The sequence below is a fragment of the Balaenoptera acutorostrata genome, chromosome 1 (assembly GCF_949987535.1).
Source record: "Balaenoptera acutorostrata chromosome 1, mBalAcu1.1, whole genome shotgun sequence".
NCBI classification, from domain to species: domain Eukaryota; kingdom Metazoa; phylum Chordata; class Mammalia; order Artiodactyla; family Balaenopteridae; genus Balaenoptera; species Balaenoptera acutorostrata.
Window position 1 is genome coordinate 37,158,715 of NC_080064.1, and position 20,742 is coordinate 37,179,456.

The 20,742-nt window shown below is 46.2% G+C and overlaps 1 protein-coding gene across 1 annotated transcript in view; it reads left to right on the forward strand.

Annotated features, from left to right (window-relative positions):
* Positions 1 to 32: 32 nt before the first annotated feature.
* ARMH1 (armadillo like helical domain containing 1) overlaps positions 33 to 20,742 on the forward strand; it is a 48,588-nt gene continuing 27,878 nt past the window's right edge. The window contains exons 1-3 of the mRNA XM_057544967.1: positions 33 to 115; positions 14,990 to 15,102; positions 16,201 to 16,352. The gene's annotated coding sequence lies outside the window, so the exon portion shown is untranslated. The remainder of the gene's footprint in view (positions 116 to 14,989; positions 15,103 to 16,200; positions 16,353 to 20,742) is intronic.

Below are 20,742 nucleotides of genomic sequence, written 5' to 3' on the forward strand. Positions count from 1 at the left end.
CATGCCCCGCCCCAGTCTATCCCTGGCCCTCAGCCATTGGCTGACTTGCTTGATCGGGATCAGGTATTGGCCAGCCAAGACGCCGGTCAGGAAGAGTCCCCACTCTCCTGTGTAGGTAAGAGGGTCTGCGGGAGAGTTGCTGTGTTCTGGGGTTGGGGAGGGTCTTCCTTCCTAACCGTGTCTTGTCGTACCGGGTGGACAGCAGTGCCCTTTGACTTACATCATCTAGCTATCTCTACTATCCTCTACCAGCCGCAGCTCCGAGGGCTGGAGGTAGAAAACCGTACAAAACGGCCACAGGAATGCGTGGCAGCCCATCCTCCACCCAGCTGGTCGAGGAATATTCTGACTGGTGAGGTGGGTAGGATGCAAAGGAGGTGCTATTTTCTAGCGAATACTTTAGAGACTGCCCTGTTCGTGCGGGACATAAAGGGGCTAGGGAATACAGTTTTCTTAAATTTATCCACGCGCTTAAAAAAATATTTACTGACTACCTGTTACATAGGTGGACTCTAGTGAGGATTAGGTTTTTGGCTCTGACTTCCATAAGCCTTAAAAGGAGAGGGAGAGAAATCATGCATGAGCCAACTGCAATACTGTGCAAGGGATAAGTACTACAAGAAGAGTAGGCCCTAAGGATTTTAGGAGCTCAGAATTAGAGGGGCATTTATGGCAGTGCTGATGGCTCTTGAGCTGAGCTTTGAAAGACTTGTGGAGACATGAGAACTTACAGGGCTCAAAGAGAGGAAAGTGAGGGCTTCCCTGGTGGCGCAGTGGTTAAGAATCCGCCTGCCAACGCGGGGGACACGGGTTCGAGCCCTGGTCGGGGAAGATCCCACATGCCGCAGAGCAACAAAGCCCATGAGCCACAACTACTGAGCCTGTGCTCTAGAGCTCATGAGCCACAACTACTGAAGCCCGCGTGCCTAGAGCCTGTGCCCTACAACAAGAGAAGCCCGCGCACCGCAACGAAGAGTAACTCCCGCTCACCGCAACTAGAGAAAGCCCGCGTGCAGCAACAAAGACCCAACGCAGGCAAAAATAAATAAATAAATTTATAAAAAGAGAGGAAAGTGAGGGGTCGGTGCCAGGAATTCTGAGCATTTCCTGGCCAGAGGAGAGACTAACGGGAGAGCAATCCTGGAGGAACAGGTAGGCCCAGATTCTGGAGGGTCTTTGATACCACACTCAGCTCTGAACTTATGGGTAGATCTTACTGATGGAAAAAATTTCCAATGCATTTTACACCAATGAGCACAAGAGCTTAGACTTTATCCTAAGGACAATGGGGAGGCTGCAGGGCTTTAAGTGGAAGAGTAACAATCAGATTTGTGTTTTAGAAAGATCAATGAAGAGAATGGATTGGGGATTGGGAGAAGGAGGGAGACCAGTTTTGGAAGTTGTTTTAGTAATGGGGAAGGATTATGGTGGCCTGAAACATGGAGAGGTAACAGGATTGAAGAAAAGGGGATGGATTCCTTAGACACTTACGAGTTTAAAAGAACTGGACTTGGTGACTGGTTGGACATGGGGTAAGTAGGAAAAATGAAGAATGACTTCTGAATTCCTGCCTTGGGCAAACAGAAAGGAGAGTTCTTAGGAGAGGGTCAGTTCTGGGCATGGTGAGTTTGAGGTGCCAGTGGGACATCCAAGTGGAGGTGTCCAAGAGGCAGTTGAGTATGCCTGACTGGAGTTTGCAAGATAAGTCTAAACTGAAAATTAAAATGTGTAGTCTGTTGTGCCTTATATGGCAGCCACACGAGTGGATTGATTTGTTGGGCTTGCCCAGGGAGTATGTGTAGAGTAAGAAGAGAAGAGGGCCTAGGACAGAGCCCTGAGAAGCACCTACATTTGAGGTTCTGCAAAGATAATTGAGATGAAGTGTCCACAGTGGTTAATTAATCAGTAGTAGAACATGGTTTCCCAGAAACCAGGGGAGGAAAGTGTTGAAGGCTGATGACTAATCAAGTAAAATAAGGTCTAAAAAAAATCCACTGGTTTTAGAAACAAGGAAGTGGTTGTAAAGGCAGTTTCAGTGGAGTGGCGGGAGCTGAGGTCGAATTACAGTGAGTTGAGAAGTGGGTGGGAAGGTGAGGAAGTGAAGACTACACTTTTAAGAAGTTTGGCTCTTTAAGAGGCAAAAAGAGAGAAGAAAATAGCTGGAAGGAGAGGCAGGTTTTTATTCAGATGGGAGAAATGCTGTTGGCATGGATCCAGCAAAGAGAAAAAGATAATATTATAGGGAAAAAGAGGTAACAGAGAGTGGCGCCCCCGAAAAAGAATAAGGTAGGGCAGCAGTCCCCAACCTTTTTGGCATCAGGGACCGGTTTGGTGGAAGACAATTTTTCCATGTATGGGGCAGAGGAGAGGATGGTTCAGGCGGTAATGCGAGCGGTGGGGAGCGATGGGGAGCGGCAGATGAAGATTCGCTCCTTTGCCCGCCGCTCACCTCCTGCTGTGCGGCCCGGTTCCTAACAGGCCACGGACTGCTACCGGTCCGCGGCCCGGGGGGTTGGGGACTCCTGAGTAGGGGATCCAAAGCATTAATGGAGAAGTTCACTTAGAGGGACATTTGCACTGTGACAGAAAGGAGGCATGTGAGATTAGTACATTAGTAGATTTGGTGGCAGGAACTTGAGAGAATTCTTGTATGGTGGTTCCTATTTTTTCTATGGAATAAGGACATGGTATCAGCCAGGGAGAAAGGGACTGGAGATGATTTGCAAGATTTGAGACCAGCAGAGAAGGATTGAAATAGCTGCAGTGGAGAATGGGAGCAAGATAACTGAGGTAGCATACAGCTTTCTGGGCAGTTATGAGCCCTATTGAGGTTAGTGACCATTATTTTGTAGCAGCAGCAGTCTGCATGGTTGTGTGCTATGTATTTTTCCCCCAACAATATTCAGCCATCTACTGGTGGCTGCAGAGAGGTGAATTGAGTTGATCCAGGTTTGAATTTTATCAGGTGGATGAAATGGAAGGACAAAGGACAAGGAAGTTGAGGATCCTGGCAAAAGAGTGGTTGAGATGGTGGATCTTAGACCCTAAACTGCATAGGAGAGAGTAAAAGTGTTATGGGCTGGAGGTCCCAATGAAGTCAGAGAACCCATACCTTGGAAACAGTTGAATGAGAGAGTTATGATGAGAAAGTGGAGTAATGAAGTTTGAGTAGTTTCAAGTGATGACAGGGTCCAGGGTATGGCCATGGTAGCAGGTGGCCAAAGTGGAATACAGAAGACAGCCAAGATGTTGACATGGCCATTGAAATCCCCCCAGATGATGGCAGGACTTGAGGAGGGAAAAGGGAAGAGGATGCTTGTGAGCCAGGTACCAGTAAAGCAGGTTGTTCTGGAGTCTGTAGATGACAGCAAGAGGAGGGGCAAAGGTCAATACAGCTGAATGGCATGACCCTAAAGTAGCAAGGGTTTTTACAAAGAGCAGGTAGAATAGGAACTGAATTGGACTTTGGTGGGGAGACATTAGCCCCTCTCCCAGTCCTGAGATCCCTGGGGTTTAAGAGTATAAGCAGCCTCCTCCAGGGTCGGCTATGCAGAAGTGGCGCCCTGAGGAAGAGCCAGCTTCCGGGGCAGGCTGGAGGTGGGTAGAGTGAGTGTGGAGCCGCTAAGTGTGGAGGAGACTTTGCTGATCAGAAACAAAAGTTTTCCAGGGAAGAGTAAGAAGGTTGGGAAGGGAAGGAAGGACAGGAAATCAGGTCAAGGAAGATGAAGCATAGAGCAATGAAGGGGTGAGGAGAACGTGGGCAGAGAGACTATGGTTGACCTAGAGAGTTACATTTTGTGGTGAGGGCATGAAGACAGGCCTGTGGAGTGGAGCTGGGGGCAGAAGTGAGTCTGGGGAGAGGAAAAGGGGGCCTATGGGTAGAGAATGAGGGTAGGTCTGGGAAGCTGGTGACGGCAGTAGGTTTTGCAGGAAGGAGATGGGGAAAATGGTCTATGGAAACAGGATGGAGGGAATGGTGGCTGGCTGTGGGGAAGAGATGGGGCAGATGGAGTCTGTGAAGAGGGTATGAGTGGGGAGCAGAAGGAATTTGTCACTTTCTTCTCTATGAGAAGAAAGTGACAAATTGTGTTGCATTCGGCCCTGAGGTGGAAGTAAAGGCCAGGACATCCTCTTTGGCTGGGCCTGAAGTTGAAAGGAGAATGTTTCTGTCTCTGTCTCTATCTCTTCTCCCTCTCTCTCTGAATGAGGAGCTGAGAGTGAAGAGTCGGGTTGGGAGAAGGCCTCTGTCCCATTGTGCAGGTGGAACCCGCAGGAACAGGAGACAGTGACTGCCTTATCTCCGAGGCCACGTGGGGACAAGGAGCCAGGCTGGCAGCCCATGCCCTGGAGGCTTCTTGCTTTTAGAAATGTGTCTTTTGATTTAGAAGGAAAAAAGCGCTCTGAGAAATTTTATTTAGAAACGAAACCTAGTGACCTTTTGATTTTTAATACCTCTTCTCACTTGTTGCTAAGGACCTTTGGCTTAGTACAAGAGCTGAGGGTTTTGAGATTTCTGTGATTTTCGTTTCCTGGCACGAAGAAGAACCATTTGGCTGCTATAGAAATGATTTATGGATGAGTCCAGATTTATTAATCACCTCTGAAGATGGAGAGGAAATTAAAAACAAAGAGTCCACTCTGGGCTGAAGACAAAGTAGGTTTGTCGTCCTTGCAGAAGACCTTGCCAAGGTTAGAAGGCCACAAACAAACCAATTTGGACCGAGGTTCCTAATCCAGATTTTAATTTCATGTGCTTTGATTTTTTTCAGACCATTTTCTCTCCAAGGTAAAATAATGACCATTTTAATTGGCTGCCACTTACAGAGAGTTTCCAATAAGCATGATGGCATACGTATATTTTTCTCTGGCATTCTGGGTGTGCTCTGGTTCTTATGATCAAGCTGGTGAAACTGACTTTTACTGCATGCTGCATGCCGTGATCAGTTGACTATAAATTAAATCCTCTTTTCCAAAAGCCATTATCCATTAGTGCTAATTTGTTTGCTTCTCATTTCCACTGATCATTAGAGTCTCTGGTTGTGAGCACCAAATTGGAAATGATTTCTTTGACATTTCAAAAAATTTTCTCTCCTTGAATGCCATTTGGCTGCAGCTAAAGAACAGTATGGTTTGCAGAGGAACAGTTCACTCCAATTACAATTTAACTGACCGTTCATGGCACTGAATCCCTGTCCTCAGTGTCCAAAGATGACACCGCTGCTGACATTGCTATTTCCTGTCAGCTGTAAAATGCCTCATAGACTATGCCCTGGCCTTCTTGGATGGAGATTCTGCCACTCTGCACATGGCAGCTTTGGGAAGTTGGTAGTTTTATGGACCTACATATCATGAACGTCCAGATATAACCGTCTAAACGGGAGCTGGCTGATTTCTTTACTCATTCACCCAGCGAGCATTTATTAAACATCTATTTTGTGCCAGGCATTAGGCAGGCCCTGGGGACATAGAGACAGGGAGGACCAACCCCTGCCCTTGAGGAACTCACACTCTAGTGGGAGGGACGGTGAAGTTTTACAGCATAGCAGGAGAAGAGGTGGCATAAGTGGGACCACAGACCTGAGAACCCCTAGCTGTCTTGGGGAATTAGCCAAAGGGCAAAAAGGAGGCTGGCCATTCCTGATGGCAGAGCAGGGTTGAGATACAAGTGGGCCCTGGAAGGGCCTGGGGACTTGAGAAGTTGGTGTCTGTTGCAACGTGGAAGTGACTGCAGATGAGGCTAGGCTGGGGTCAAGTTTTGAAGGATCTTCAAATGCCACATTGAGTTCAGACTTTATCCTGTAGGCCAGAAGGAGAAATTTGGGGGTGAAGAAGGGAGGAAGTGTAGAAGCTTGAGGGAAAGTCTTTGTTTATGTATTTGTTGGGGTTGACAGAGATCGAGCAAGTTTAAGAGGAATCAGAGGAGATGGAGAGATTGAATATAGAGGGGCAGAATCTAGCGCACACCGAAAGGCTGCGTGCCCATGTGGTGAGGTTAAGAATAGAGGGAGAGGGCTTCCCTGGTGGCGCAGTGGTTGAGAATCTGCCTGCCAATGCAGGGGACACGGGTTCGAGCCCTGGTCTGGGAAGATCCCACATGCCACGGAGCAACTGGGCCCGTGAGCCACAATTACTGAGCCTGTGCGTCTGGAGCCTGTGCTCCGCAACAAGAGAGGCCGCGATGGTGAGAGGCCCGCGCACCGCGATGAAGAGTGGTCCCCACTTGCCACAACTAGAGAAAGCCCTCGCACAGAAACGAAGACTCAACACAGTCATAAATAAATAAATAAATAAATAAAAGAACGTGAATTTCTTTAAAAAAAAAAAAAAAAAAGAATAGAGGGAGAGGACTTACCTGGTGGCGCAGTGGTTAAGAATCCGCCTGCGCAATGTGGGGGACACGGGTTCAAGCCCGGGTCCAGGAAGATCCCACATTCCGCGGAGCAACTAAGCCCATGTGCCACAACTACTGAGCCTGCACTCTAGAGCCTGTGAGCCACAACTGCTGAAGCCTGCATGCCACAACTACTGAAGCCCACACGCCTAGAGCCAGTGCTCTGAAACAAGAGAAGCCACAGAGCAATGAGAAGCCTGCGCACAGCAACGAAGACCCAACATAGCTAAAAAAAAAAAAAAAAAAAATGAATAGAGGGAGAAGGAGTTCCCTGGTGGCCTAGTGGTTAGGATTCCAGGCTTTCACTGCCGTGGCCCGGGTTCAATCCCTGGTCAGGGAACTGAGATCCCGCAAACCACATGGCACAGCCCCCCCCAAAAAAAATGGAGGGAGAGAAGGGAGTTGCTCCTGATGGGCCCTGTTTTTTTTTTTTTTGTTTTTTTTTTATTTATTTTTGGCTGTGTTCGGTCTTCGTTTCTGTGCGAGGGCTTTCTCTAGTTGCGGTGAGCGGGGGCCACTCTTCGTGGCGGTGCACAGGCCTCTCACTATCGCGGCCTCTCTTGTTGCAGAGCACAGGCTCCAGACGCACAGGCTCAGTAGTTGTGGCTCACGGGCCTAGTTGCTCCGTGGCATGTGGGATCTTCCCAGACCAGGGCTTGAACCCGTGTCCCCTGCATTGGCAGGCAGATTCTCAACCACTGCGCCACCAGGGAAGCCCGAGCCCTGTTTTCTCTGTGAAGTAGGAAGCAAGGTTATCTGGGCGTCCTCCCTGATTCCTCCCCCTTTCATCCTCCACAGTCAGTCACCAGGTCCTGTCGCTCCTTCCTATGTGGCGTTTCTACTTCTCTCCAACCCTAGTGTCATCAGCATCTTTTGCCGAGATTATGGGAACAGCTTCCTAACTGGTGCCCTGCCTCCAGTCTTGCCCCTTTCTGATCACCTTTCTACACTAGAGTCAAGATGCTATTCCTAGAACAAAGTCTTTTCTTGTCACTCTTGACTTAAAGCCCTTGACTTAAAACCCTCACGTTGCCCTCAGGGTAGAGTGCTGACCCTGCAGCAGAGCATCAAGGGCCCCTTGTTCTCTGGCCTCCACCCATTTTCCCAGCCTCACCTCTTGCCACTTCCATCCTCATACTGTGCTCCAGCCACTCTGAACAATCTCAGCAATGAAAATAAGAACTAAGCTTTATTGAGGGTTTCCTATATGTTAGGCAGTTTGTTGACCCTTATGAGGGTCATAATACCTTATGAGGTATTATTATCCCCTCTTCTCAGGTAAGAGAACTGAAACCTGGAGAGGTTAAGTAATTTGCATAAGGTCACACAGCCGGGAGGTGGAAGATCATCCAGCTCCAGTGTCTGTGTTCCTAACCACTACGCAACACTGCCTTCCACTCGCAATTCTTTAAATATACCTTACACTCGCACGCTTCTGAGCCTCCACATATTTTATTCCCTCTACCTGGAGTACAGCTTCCTCACCTCTTCACTTGGCTAGCTGCAGATGCCTTTCAGCCTGGATGGCATCTCCTCTGGAAATCTTCCATAACAGCCCGCACCCCAACTAAGGCTGGGTTAGGTGTCCCTCGCTCACATTCCCAAAGTATCCTGTGCTTGCCCCATCCTAGCGCTTACCATACTATTGGACTTATAATGGTTTATTTACAGGGCTCTATGCTACCCCCAAATTGCATACCCTTTGAGGGAAGGAACTCTGTTTTGTTCTCACAATTATCCCTAGAGGCCTAACCCAAGGATGGGACACACTTGTCTCTCAGTATTTGTTGACTTTCATGTTGAATGGAATTGCTGATAGTAAGGTTGGCAGTGGGGCAGAGGGACTCCTAGTCACGTCGGAGACAATTTACTGAGGATTTACGTACAATGTGACAGGCACTGGAAACTGAAGGATGGGATGGCGGGAGGCAGCAGCCAGCGATGCAGGCTGTCCAAGAGAAGATGTCAGGGTGGAGAGGCATCAGGGAAGAAAGCCTTTTGAGCAGGAGGGATGGTCAGTGATGTTAGTTGTTGCAGCAACAGAACAAGTAAACAAAGGACTAAGATGTCCTCATTGACCTGGACAATTAGGAGGTTATCAGAGACATGGCTGAATGTGCAAGCAAGTGAACGGGGAGTGGAGAGAAGCAGAATTGCAGTGGGTTGAGGAGAGACTGGTCCGTGGAGGATCAGAAAAGAGTGTGTAGACTGTTTTTAAGAAGCTTTTCTGTGAAGGGAGAAAACCAGAGAGGTGACTGCAGGGGGACAAGAGGGTGAGGTAAGTGGTTTTTGTTTTCATTTTTGCTTATTTTTGTTTTAGGATAGGCAAGAATTAAGTAAGTTAACAAGAAAAAATGCCTAATTAAAGAGAGCAGTTGAGGATCCAGGGGAAGAGGGAGTAGTGGATGGAGTGGGGGCTCTAAAGAGGCAGGATGGGTGGGTGTAGAGCTCTGGTAAAGGGGTAAAGAAGGAAAAGAGAAGGATGGGTATGGATACCATAACGTGGGAAGAAGGAAGAGACTGTGAGGACGTTTCTGCCTAATGACCCATAACTTTTTTGTGAAGCCCAAGAGTAGATCTCCTGAGAACAGATGGAAGAGGTGGGAGGGTAAGGAGCTTGGAATTGTAGACTTCCCAGGCTATTCACAAAGTTTAGGCTGTGGACCATGAGTGTGGATGCTGGATTGGATGAAGGTCACCAGAGTCCAGATTTTGTGCCTCTCCTACAAGCCCCAGCAGACCCTGGGATTTACCCCCATGAGAGCGCTTTACACTTTTCAGTAAAATCATCTGGTTCCCTTTCTCTCTACCCCACCAGTTTGTAAGCACCTTTTTTTTTTAACATCTTTATTGGAGTATAATTGCTTTACAATGCTGTGTTAGTTTCTGCTGTATAACAAAGTGAATCAGCTATACATATACATATATCCCCATATCTCCTCCCTCTTGCGTCTCCCTCCCACCCTCCCTATCCCACCCCTCTAGGTGGTCACAGAGCACCAAGCTGATCTCCCTGTGCTATGCAGCTGCTTCCCACTAGCTATCTATTTTACATTTGGCCACTCCATGCCACTCTCTCACTTCGTTCCGCTTACCCTTCCCCCTCCCCATGTCCTCAAGTCCATTCTCTACATCTGCGTCTTTATTCCTGTCCTGCCCCTAGGTTGTTCAGAACCTTTTTTTTTTTAGATTCCATATGTGTGTGTGTGTGTGTGTGTGTGTGTGTGTGTGTGTGAGCATATGGTATTTGTTTTTCTCTTTCTGACTTACTTCACTCCGTGTGACAGTCTCTAGGTCCACCCACCTCACTACAAATAACTCGTTTCTTTTTACGGCTGAGTATATATGTGCCACATCTTCTTTATCCATTCATCTGCCGATGTTCACTTAGGTTGCTTCCATGTCCTGGCTATTGTAAATAGAGCTGCAGTGAACATTGTGGTACATGACTCTTTTTGAATTATGGTTTTCTCAGGGTTGTAAGCACCTTGAGGGCAAAAAATATATTTGTTATGTTGACCAATGCCAGTCCCAGTGCTTGGCTAGGAGTGGCACCCAGGACATCTGTTTAATTAATTACTGTGTGGGGTTAAGGAAATTAAAATGCTCATTATGAGCACAGTGTGTTGGATGTCAATTTAAATAACACTTGTTGAATATCCATGATGTGCCAGGGACGATGCTGGCCAAAATTACGAAGATGGAACAGGTTGATGCTGAAATTGCCTAGCAGCTCATGGGTAAACAGGAGGACTTGGGTGCAGGAGGGAATGGCAAGTAAATCAGCACTGGGGCAAGGGAGACAGGGAAGGACAGGACGCCTGACCTCAGAGGAAAAGAAATGATTGAGAAACAGTATGAGGACTTTATTTTTTTTTTAATGAATTTATTTATTTTTGGCTGTGTTGGGTCTTCGTTGCTGCGCGCGGGCTTTCTCTAGTTGCGGCGAGCAGGGGCTACTCTTCATTGAGGTGCACGGGCTTCTCATTGCGGTGGCTTCTCTTGTTGCGGAGCATGGGCTCTAGGCGCGTGGGCTTCAGTAGCTGTGGCTCGAGGGCTCTAGAGCGCAGGCTCAATAGTGTGGCTCGAGGGCTCTAGAGCACAGGCTCAGTAGTTGTGGCGCACGGGCTTAGTTGCTCCGTGGCATGTGGGATCTTCCCGGACGAGGGCTCAAATCCGTGTCCCCGGCATTGGCAGGCGGATTCTTAACCACTGCGCCACCAGGGAAGTCCCAGCAGTTTGAGAACTTTAGAGAATGGTGTGTGAAGCATGGGGAAGCTGGCAGCCTCCCCTTAGTTCCTATTGGAAGCAGTGACATGGGGGGTGGGGTAGGGGGGACAGACTCATATTTCAGGTGTGGCAAAACTTAGATGGAAGACGTTCTTCGGCCTGAATGAAGAAGGGTAATGGGGAACAACTGGAGAGTTTTAAGCAGGGAAATATGCCCGATTTGTATTTTTTAAAGAATCTCACATCACTACCTGGAGAATATAGCCAATATTTTGTAATAACTGTAAATGGAGTGTATCCTTTAAAAATTGTATAGAAAATAAAGCGCATTTTATTTTTTTTTTATTTTATTTATTTATTTATTTATTTATTTATTTATGGCTGTGTTGGATCTTCGTTTCTGTGCGAGGGCTTTCTCTAGTTGTGGCAAGCGGGGGCCACTCTTCATCGCGGTGCGCGGACCTCTCACTATCGTGGCCTCTCTTGTTGCAGAGCACAGGCTCCAGATGCGCAGGCTCAGTAATTGTGGCTCACGGGCCCATTTGCTCCGCGGCATGTGGGATCTTCCCAGACCAGGGCTCGAACCCGTGTCCCCTGCATTGGCAGGCAGATTCTCAACCACTGCGCCACCAGGGAAGCCCAGCGCATTTTATTTTAATGATATAAAAAGAAGACTGTCGCATCACTGTGGAGATTAGGTTGGGGTAAACCCGAAGATCAGTTAGGAGGCTGTTGCAGCGATCCATGTGAGGGATGGGGGTAAACTACAACAGTGGCAGTGGAGATGAAGCTAAATAGACTGATCTGAGGGAGATTTAGGTGGTATAATAGGCAGAACCTGGCAGCAGATTGGATGAGGAAGGCAAGGGAGAGGAATACATCAACATAGCTCTTGAGTGACTAGGAGAGTGGTAACAGTCACTGAAATAGGACCAACATAGGGAAAGGAGCAGGGGTGAGGCCTTGATGAGTTCAGTTTGGGACTTATGGATTTGAAGAGTGTGTGAAACCTACCAAGGAAGACGTCTGTGGTCATTTAATCATATTCTCAGCCTGGGAGGGAGGCCCAGGCTGAAAATATGGATTTGGGAGTCATAAAGCCTACAAATGTAATATGAACTCTTGAAAGTGGTACGTTTCTCCCCTTTTCCCAGTTTTCTTTCCTTAATTCTTTTTAAAACTGTACTTATTAGGTTTTAGGGTTTTTTTTTTTTCAATCATCATCAAATCTAATTTTGAAGAAAAGTTGAGATTAAAATAAATATGTGGCTGTAGTCTCTTGATTAAACATGGCTGCCCCCCTGTATTTCCCCCTACCTCTCAAAACCTTGCTGACTTAACACTAAAGAAATATAAAAGGTATTAAGTTACAAAAGCTCAGAGAAGGAGGCAACAGCAGATGAAAGTCAACAGATATATGGAAGTAGAAGGCAGGTGGGGGAGTGTTACCTGGCTTGAAACATCCTAAGAAGTTACAAACCAGCTGCCAACCAGGGGAGATTACCAACAAGAAGCATATCAGTTCACCCAGTTTAATCTCCAAGACGCTTAATGCCTTGGAAGCATGAGTTACTCCAGAAGGTCAGCAACGAGGTACAGGGCTAAACATGAGGGCTTGGCTGGAGTCTGTGTACAGAGCACTTTGCTGCGGCCCCAGAGCTCCGCTCTCAAAAGCCAAACGACTACTCTAAACTCTCTTGCTGCATAAAGAGGAACTCTGGAGGCCTCCATACTCAGGGACTTCAGGCAGGGTTTGAAGGGCAGGGATGAGATACAGGGTGGAAAACTGAGGGATGGAGGGAAGATTTACACACTACATGGTGGCAGCCCTAGTCCCTCCCCCACCCCACCCCCAGGATGCCAGCAGCCAGGCACTTAGCACCCCTACCCTCTCATCCTCCCTGGGAAAGTAGAAAACTCTTCTCCAGAGGCCCTGAGAACCCCAGGTGGAGGAAAATAAAAAAACCCTCCACTGACTGACATTTGTGAGTTTCTCAATGAAAAGTCTAGTTGTTGCCTGTTAAAGAAATTTTCAAAAACTGAAGGACACAGCACGGAAGGCTTAATATAATAACTGAAAAAGACCTGCACCAAGGCATATCACCATACAATTTCAGAAAAGGTTTGCAAAGCATCAAGAGTGAAAAAACAAGCCACAGACAAAGGCACAGAAATCAGAATGATGTCAGATTTCTCAGCAGCAACCCTGGGATGCTCAATCGAGGGAAGCTTGTTCTAACCTGGAATTACACACCCAACCAATCTGACATGAGGTCAGAATACTCTCAGATTTTCAAGAACACAGAAAAAAATTCATTTTTTAGGAAGCTACTGGAGAATGTGCTTCAACAAAATGAGAGAGTAAACCAAGGAGGATAAGGTGGACCCAGGAAATAGGGCAATAGACAGAGAAGACAGGCAAAAGGAAATCCCAGGACAACATTTGTACGCCAGGCTTAGCAAGCAGCCAGTCCAAACTGGAGCAGAAAGACAGACGTCTTTGGGACAGAGTTCTCCAAGGAGAAGATGGGACTGATCAGTTAGGGGTTGAACATTCAGAAAGATCATTGCTATGTGTTTGGAATATTTGGAAGAAAACAGCTCTAGTACTTAGAAAATTAAACAATTGAAAAAAGAAACAATTATGGGGGCTTCCCTGGTGGCGCAGTGGTTGAGAATCTGCCTGCTAATGCAGGGGACACGGGTTCGAGCCCTGGTCTGGGAAGATCCCACATGCCGCGGAGCAAATGGGCCCGTGAGCCACAATTACTGAGCCTGCGCGTCTGGAGCCTGTGCTCTGCAACAAGAGAGGCCACGATAGTGAGAGGCCCGCGCACCACGATGAAGAGTGGCCCCCGCTTGCCACAACTAGAGAAAGCCCTCGCACAGAAACGAAGACCCAACACAGCCAAAAATTAATTAATTAATTAATTAATTAATAAAATAAAATAAAATAAAGCTTCTTAAAAAAAAAAAAAGAAAGAAAGAAACAATTATGAACTCCAGGTAAAACCAACTTGTAAGAGAAGGAAAACGTAATAGTAGTTTACAGCTTGAATGAACAGTGTTTATTTACTTGGTCAATAATGTAAACACTATTGATTTAACTATAAATTGTGGAAAACTATATTGTGAGAATGAGGGGAGAAAAATGGGGGTTAGAGTGGTCAAGAGAGCTAATTCCTCAGAATTAGAAATAAATAGTGCCTAAAATTGACGAATCAACTAATAGTAATGTATTAGTTTGCTAGGGCTGCCATGACAAAGTGGCACAGACCAGGTGGCTTAAACAACAGAAATTTATTATCTCATAGTTCTGTACCTCTGATAAAGGTGTCCAAGATCAAGGTGTCACAGGATTGGTTTCTTCTGAGGCCTCTCTCCTTTGCTTGCAGATGGCTGCCTTCTGGTATCTTCAGATGGCCTTCCCTCTTTATGTGTCCCTGTCCTAATCTCCATTTATAAGGATACCAGTTATGTTGGATTAGGGCCCACCCTGATGACTTCATTTTAACTTAATTACCTCTTTAAAGACCCTATCTCTAAATAGAGTCACATTCTGAGGCACTGGGGATTAGGGCTTGAACATATGGATTTGTTGAATTCAGCCCATAGCAAGTAGTATAAACTCATTATTTGGACAAATAGAAGTAACTCCAGAAGAAATAGCCAAAAGAGTTGAAAGTGGTTGCCTCTGGAGTGAGACTGGAGGATGGAAAAGGAGGAGGCAGGTACTATTTAACTCTTTTACTTTGTCAGGTGGGCAGTGGGGCCTTGAACCCAGTCTGACTCTAAATCTCATGTTCTTCCCCACTACTATGAGATTTGGAGCTCCTCCAGGCCAGGGCAGTGCGGTGCGCCTCTTCACACCTCCCTCAGCACCTTGCACAGTGCTTTACTACATATATATGACTTACAGCTGTATCACTATGACTTTAAAGCTGCCATTTGTCAGTTTTCTTTTCCTGTTTAAAAAAAAAAAAAAGCTGATGGGGAAGACAGATCCAAGGAAACCTTGAGGGGCCATAATATGCAGCATCCAGCTGAAAGTTTCCCACCCTTGGTGTTCTAGAATCGTTGGGTGCATCTCTGATAGCACTTTGAGTTTTGATCCTAGAAACAAACGGTCCATCCACGGCAGGGGAGGGGCACAGGCTGCTTTCCTGCTGTTGGTGGTGTATCAACCCTTCCTTCCTGGGGTCTTCAACAGCCACTCATCCCCATTTTCTTGAGTCCAGTTTGGCTGTTAAAGGTGGCCATGGCCTCTGTAAGTTATTCTCAGACTTAGGGCTATAATGTCATTCACAATGATTGATGCCTGATCCCATGAGGGGTTTTGGTCATTTTTGTGTTTCGGTTGATCCACAGTTATTCACCTGGCTGTTAAGGCTGACAGGATATTGTGGTTGGCTCCATCCCTGAGGCTACGTGGACGCCCTTCCTGGGAGCACATACCTGGTGTCCTCTGGGGAGCAGTGGAGGTTGGTGTGTATGTCTGTCTGTCTTAGCATGCCTCAATTGCTTCCTGATAAAATTCTGAGAGTTGGGCCCCATCAATATCTCAAATACATGTGAGGAAACGTTAATTTAGAATCAATTTTAAGATGTTTCAGACTGTAAAGTCCTTTTAACTATATCTCTGGCGAAGATGTAGAAGCACTTTATGGGACTGTAAATTTCATGTTGAACAGTCTTCGTGAAATACACATCTCCCCTACACACAAGCTGTTTTCTCCATATCAATCATGGCCCTGCAAGTAATGTTTCACAAATATTCTGTAAATCACAGAAAACCCCATGATAATGTGAAGTATGACTTTCACTTGTCTGTTAGACAAAAGAATCACACATGCCTCTCTTCCATCAGCACTAACATTTGTTATGGATAATAACACTTTCAATCACAACTATTTTTGGAAAACGGGTTTATTTTAAACCTTCCCTCCCCCGCTGAAAACACTCTCCCAAGGACACAGACTCCTACAAACCACAGCCCATTAATCTAACTATGGAATGAGAACTTTTTCTTCCCACTAACTTTGTTGAAAAGTTGTTTTTAAGAGAGTTAGTCTAAAGGCCACAGGTACAAGATTAGGAAGCATTTTGCCTTGGCTGATTGGCGTAAGCGGGGGCTGGGTCTCTAAAGGCCCAGGCTCTGATGCTGTGTGAGGTGAGGGCTAAGAGAGGCCGTGGTTTTAGGCAGCATCTGCATATCACCTGGAGCCTGTGGTCCTTTTAGCTGCAGGCATCAGCAGAGAAGCCAAAGAGCTAAAGATTTATACTGTATATTCTTAATTCCATGACAACACAGCTGGATCCTCCCTGTTCAAGTAGCAGGTGACCAGTCCTAGAGGTGTATTTTGAACGTCACTACATCCGTGAGGGTGACAGAGGCTCACCCTGCCTCCAGATGATTGCTGGAAAAGCAAAACTCATAGAGTAACTACAGGCCTTGCATGGTTCTGAGTACTTTGGTAACCTGTCTGTTTTCCCTCTTCTGTAGCCAACTTCAGGACTCACTGATCATGACTTCTATAAAGGAGCAGGCAGCAATTAGCCGGCTCTTGAGTTTTTTACAGGATTGGGACAATGCTGGCAAAGTCACAAGGAGTCACATCCTCAACAATTTCATTGAAACCAACCAAGGCAAGACTGCCCCTGAGCTGGAACAGGAGTTTTCCCAGGGAGCCAGCTTGTTCCTGGTCCGCTTGACCACCTGGCTTAGACTCACGTATCCTTTGCTGAACAGGAAAACAAATAGGCAATCTTCAAAAGAGAAAAGGAACGAAGATAGTCGAGGGAGCTCTTCTCCTGATTCTCAGATTTTAGAACAGGACATCTAGTGATCAAAATACCATCCCTGAAGTCAAGAACTCCCTCAACATCCTGTCTTCCCAATCTATAAATATATCCTCATTCTCACTGCTAACCTCTCTTGCTCCCATCAGAGTTGAAGTGGGTGTTCCTTGTCTAGGACTAATACTCTGTCTGTGTTGCGCTTGAATCCCCTCCCATCTCCCCAAGGACTTTATTCGTTCTGTCCTATAGCCTTCACTTTTGCCTCATTACCAGCTTTTTCATCAGCATTTATGTATGCTCAAGTCTCTTCCACCTTAATATTTTAATTCAATCCTTGTCTGGAACCTATATTCCGCCTTGCTTCTGCCCTTCGTGCTGAAGCCTGTTGAAAAGGCTGTTGACCTTCCCCGCCTCCCTTTCTCCTACACCCACTGCAGCCTGACTTCTGTCCCCTCCATTCCACTGACGCAGGTCTTGCCAAGGTTACCAATGCTTTTCTAATTGTGAAACCCAGTGACCACATCCTCAGACCTTATACATGACCTCTCAGTGGCATTTGTCAGCCAACCATTCCCACTTCTCAAAACATTCTTCCTTGAAACTAATGTAATGTTTATGTCAACTTTACCTCAATAAAAAAAAAAAGAGAGAGAGAGAGAAGGAAAGCAAAAAGAAGCACATATAGACCATATCACCACACACACACACACTCACACACACACACTGTCACACACTTCCTGTGGTTTCTGATACCAGTTCTCTTGGTTTTCTCCTTTCTTTCTGTCCATCCTGCTCCTCTTCAGCCATGCCTTAAATGTTGGTGTTTGCTGGACTCCAGCCACAGCCCTCTTTTCTGCTTGCTCTCAGCTTCTCCCTAAGTGATCTAGCCACTGTCAGGATGTCAACACCACTCCAGTTTGAGGACTCTCAGATGTGTACCCCGCCCACATTTCTCTGGAATCTGAGTTCCATACCTGTTAACCCAGCTGCCACCTCCACTTGTCTCCCACAGACTCTCACGTTTCTGGCTTGGGAAACTAGGCGAATGGAACATCATTACGTGGGAAGAGAATACAAGGAAAGGAATGAGTCTGGGGGTAGATAAGTTTGATTTGGGACATGTTGCGTTTGAGGTGCCTGTGCTCAGGAGCCCCAGAAGCAGACTTGGGGCTGAAGACAGATTTGGTCCCCATCATGGTGATAGTTTGAGTCGTGGGTGGATTTCAGGATATTCCTGCTCTGTATGCCTGTAGCACTCCATGGATTCATCTCAGACCCTTTTCTTATGTATTTTTCTCGTTGCCTGAACCCTCTCCCCTTCCCTAAACCTCCTCTTTATTTAACTAATTCCTACTCCATTATTCGGGTCTCAATCCAAGCATCACTTTCTCAGGAAGCCCTTTTCAGAGCCCCAGACTAGCTTAGGTTCCCCTGTTAAATATACTCATGGCACTTCCTCTATTTTAATAGTCATAACATCTTGTTATTACCTGCTTAATATCTCTCTTCCCCCACTGGATTGTAAGCTCTACAAGGGCAGGAATTACATCTGTTCTACTCCTCTCTGTATTTCTAACACCTAACACATGCCTGGCACATAATGGGTACTTAATACATGTTTGTAGAACAAGGGAATGAATGAATCAGAGACTCTGAAGCTAAGCAGAACTAAAGGCTTAGGTAAACACAGCTCTCTCTTCTTATAGTTAATCACTGATAAAATTATTAATTAGACTCAGGCCTTGAACACAGTTTGACGGGAATCCACTGAATACATCTCTAGGTTAACCCCAATATTCTCAGACATTAGTGTGCATAAAAGAGGTTTAAAATGCAGATAACCATTCTGCCTCCCCACCCCACCACCAGGTTTTGATTTAGTAGATTAAGGGTGGGTCCCTGGACTCTTTATTTTTCTTTTCTTTTTTTTTTTATTAATTTATTTATTTTATTGTTTTTTTTATTGGAATAAAATTGCTTTACAATGTTGTGTTAGTTTCTGCTGTACAGTGAAGTGAATCAGCTATATGTGTAGCTATATCCCCTCCCTCTTGGACCTCCCTCCCATGCCCCCCCATCCCACCCATCTAGGTCATCACAGAACACTGAGCTGAGCTCCCTGTGCTGTACAGCAGGTTCCCACTAGCTATCTGGGTTTTTTGTTTGTTTGTTTTGTTTTGGCTGCATTGGGTCTTCATTGCTGCACACAGGCTTTCTCTAGTTGCGGCGAGCGGGGCTACTCTTCATTGCAGTGCACAGACTTCTCCTTGCGGTGGCTTCTCCTGCTGCGGAGCACGGGCTCTAGGCGTGCGGGCTCAGTAGTTGTGGCACGCGGGCTCAGTAGTTGTGGCTCATAGGCTCTAGAGCGCAGGCTCAGTAATTGTGGCACACTGGCTTAGTTGCTCTGCAGCATGTGGGATCTTCCCGGACCAGGGCTTGAACCCATGTCCCGTGCATTGGCAGGCGGATTCTTAAACATTGTGCCACCAGGGAAGCCCTAGCTATCTGTTTTACACATGGTAGTGTATTTATGTCAAACCTAATCTCCCAGTTCGTCCCACCCTCCCCTCCCCCCTCTGTGTCCTCATATCCGTTCTCTATATCTACGTCTCTCTTCCTGCCCTACAAATAGGTTAATCTGTACCATTTTTCTAGATTCCACGTATATGCGTTAATATACGGTATTTGTTTTTCTCTTTCTGACTTACTTCACTCTGTATGACAGACTCTAGGTCCATCCACATCTCTACAAATGACCCAATCTTGTTCCTTTTTATGGCTGAGTAATATTCCATTGTATATATATACCACATCTTCTTTATCCATTCATCTATCATTGGACATTTAGGTTGTTTCTATGTCCTGGCTATTGTAAATAGTGCTGCAATGAACATTGGGGTACATGTGCCCTTTTGAATTATGGTTTTCTCAGGGTATACGCCCAGTAGTGGGATTGCTGGGTCATATGGTAGTTCTATGTTTAGTTTTTTAAGGAACCTCCATACTGTTCTCCATAGTGGCTGTATCAATTTAGGTTCCCACCAACAGTGCAAAAGGGTTCCCTTTTCTCCACACCTTCTCCAGCATTTATTGTTTGTAGATTTTTGATGATGGCCATTCTGACCAGTGTGAGGTGATACCTCATTGTAGTTTTGATTTGCATTTCTCTAATAATTAGTGATGTTGAGCATCTTTTCATGTGCCTCTTGGCCATCTGTATGTAAGGACTCTTTAGTTTTCAAAAGAGCCCTGGGTTGACTCTGATGCCAGTGGTCCACAAGTGGTGCTTTGAAAAACATCAGGATCTACAATCTGGCTTCGTCCCCATAACTCATGACACTAACCTCACCAAAATGTTGTCACTAACTTGACAACATTTTCCACTTGACCAAAGGGTGACGTGAGTGAGGCAGAGTCAGATCCTAGCTTTATTTAAAACTTTGATATTTTATTCATCGTGGATTTTTGTATTATTTTTTCTTTTTTTAATAATGCAGGAAATATTATTTAGTTACTGAGATTTTGATGCCCCCTTAAATTTCATACCTGAGGGAATTCCCTGATGGTCCAGTGGTTAGGACTCCTCGCTTTCACTGCCAAGGGCCCGGGTTCAATCCCAGGTCAGGGAACTAAGATCCCACAAGCCACGCGGCCAAAAAAAAAAGAAAAAATTTCATACCTGAAGCAAGTGAGTCACTCGCCTCACACCCTAGTCCCAGCCCTGCTTGACCAGTGCCCTTTCTAAAGCTCTCCTCTCTGGACTTCCCTGGTGGTCCATTGATTGAGACTCCACACTCCCAATGCAGGGGGCCCGGGTTTGATCCCTGGTCAGGGAACTAGATCCTGTATACATGCTGCAACTAAGAGTCTGCCTGCCACAACCAAGAAGTCCACACGCCACAACTAAAAAGATCCCACGTGCAGCAACTAAAGATCCCACACGCCGCAGTGAAGATCCCATGTGCCGCAACTAAGACCCAGCGCAGCCAAATAAATAAATAAATATTTTTTATAATTAAAAATTAAAAAAAATAAAGCTCTCCTCTTCTCTCCCTTCTCTCATCACTGTTTCTCAGTCACTGTTGCAGGGTCTTTCCTACCACCCCTTAAATATTAGTGTTTCTAAGAATTCTGTGTTCAGCCCTCTTCTTTCTTTCTTTCTTTCTTTATTTATTTATTTTTGGCTGCATTGGGTCTTCGTTGCTGCGCGTGGGCTTTCTCTAGTTGCGGTGAGCTGGGGCTACTCTTCGTTGCGGTGTGAGGGCTTCTCATTGTGGTGACTTCTCTTGTTGCGGAGCACAGGCTCTAGAGCACGAGGGCTC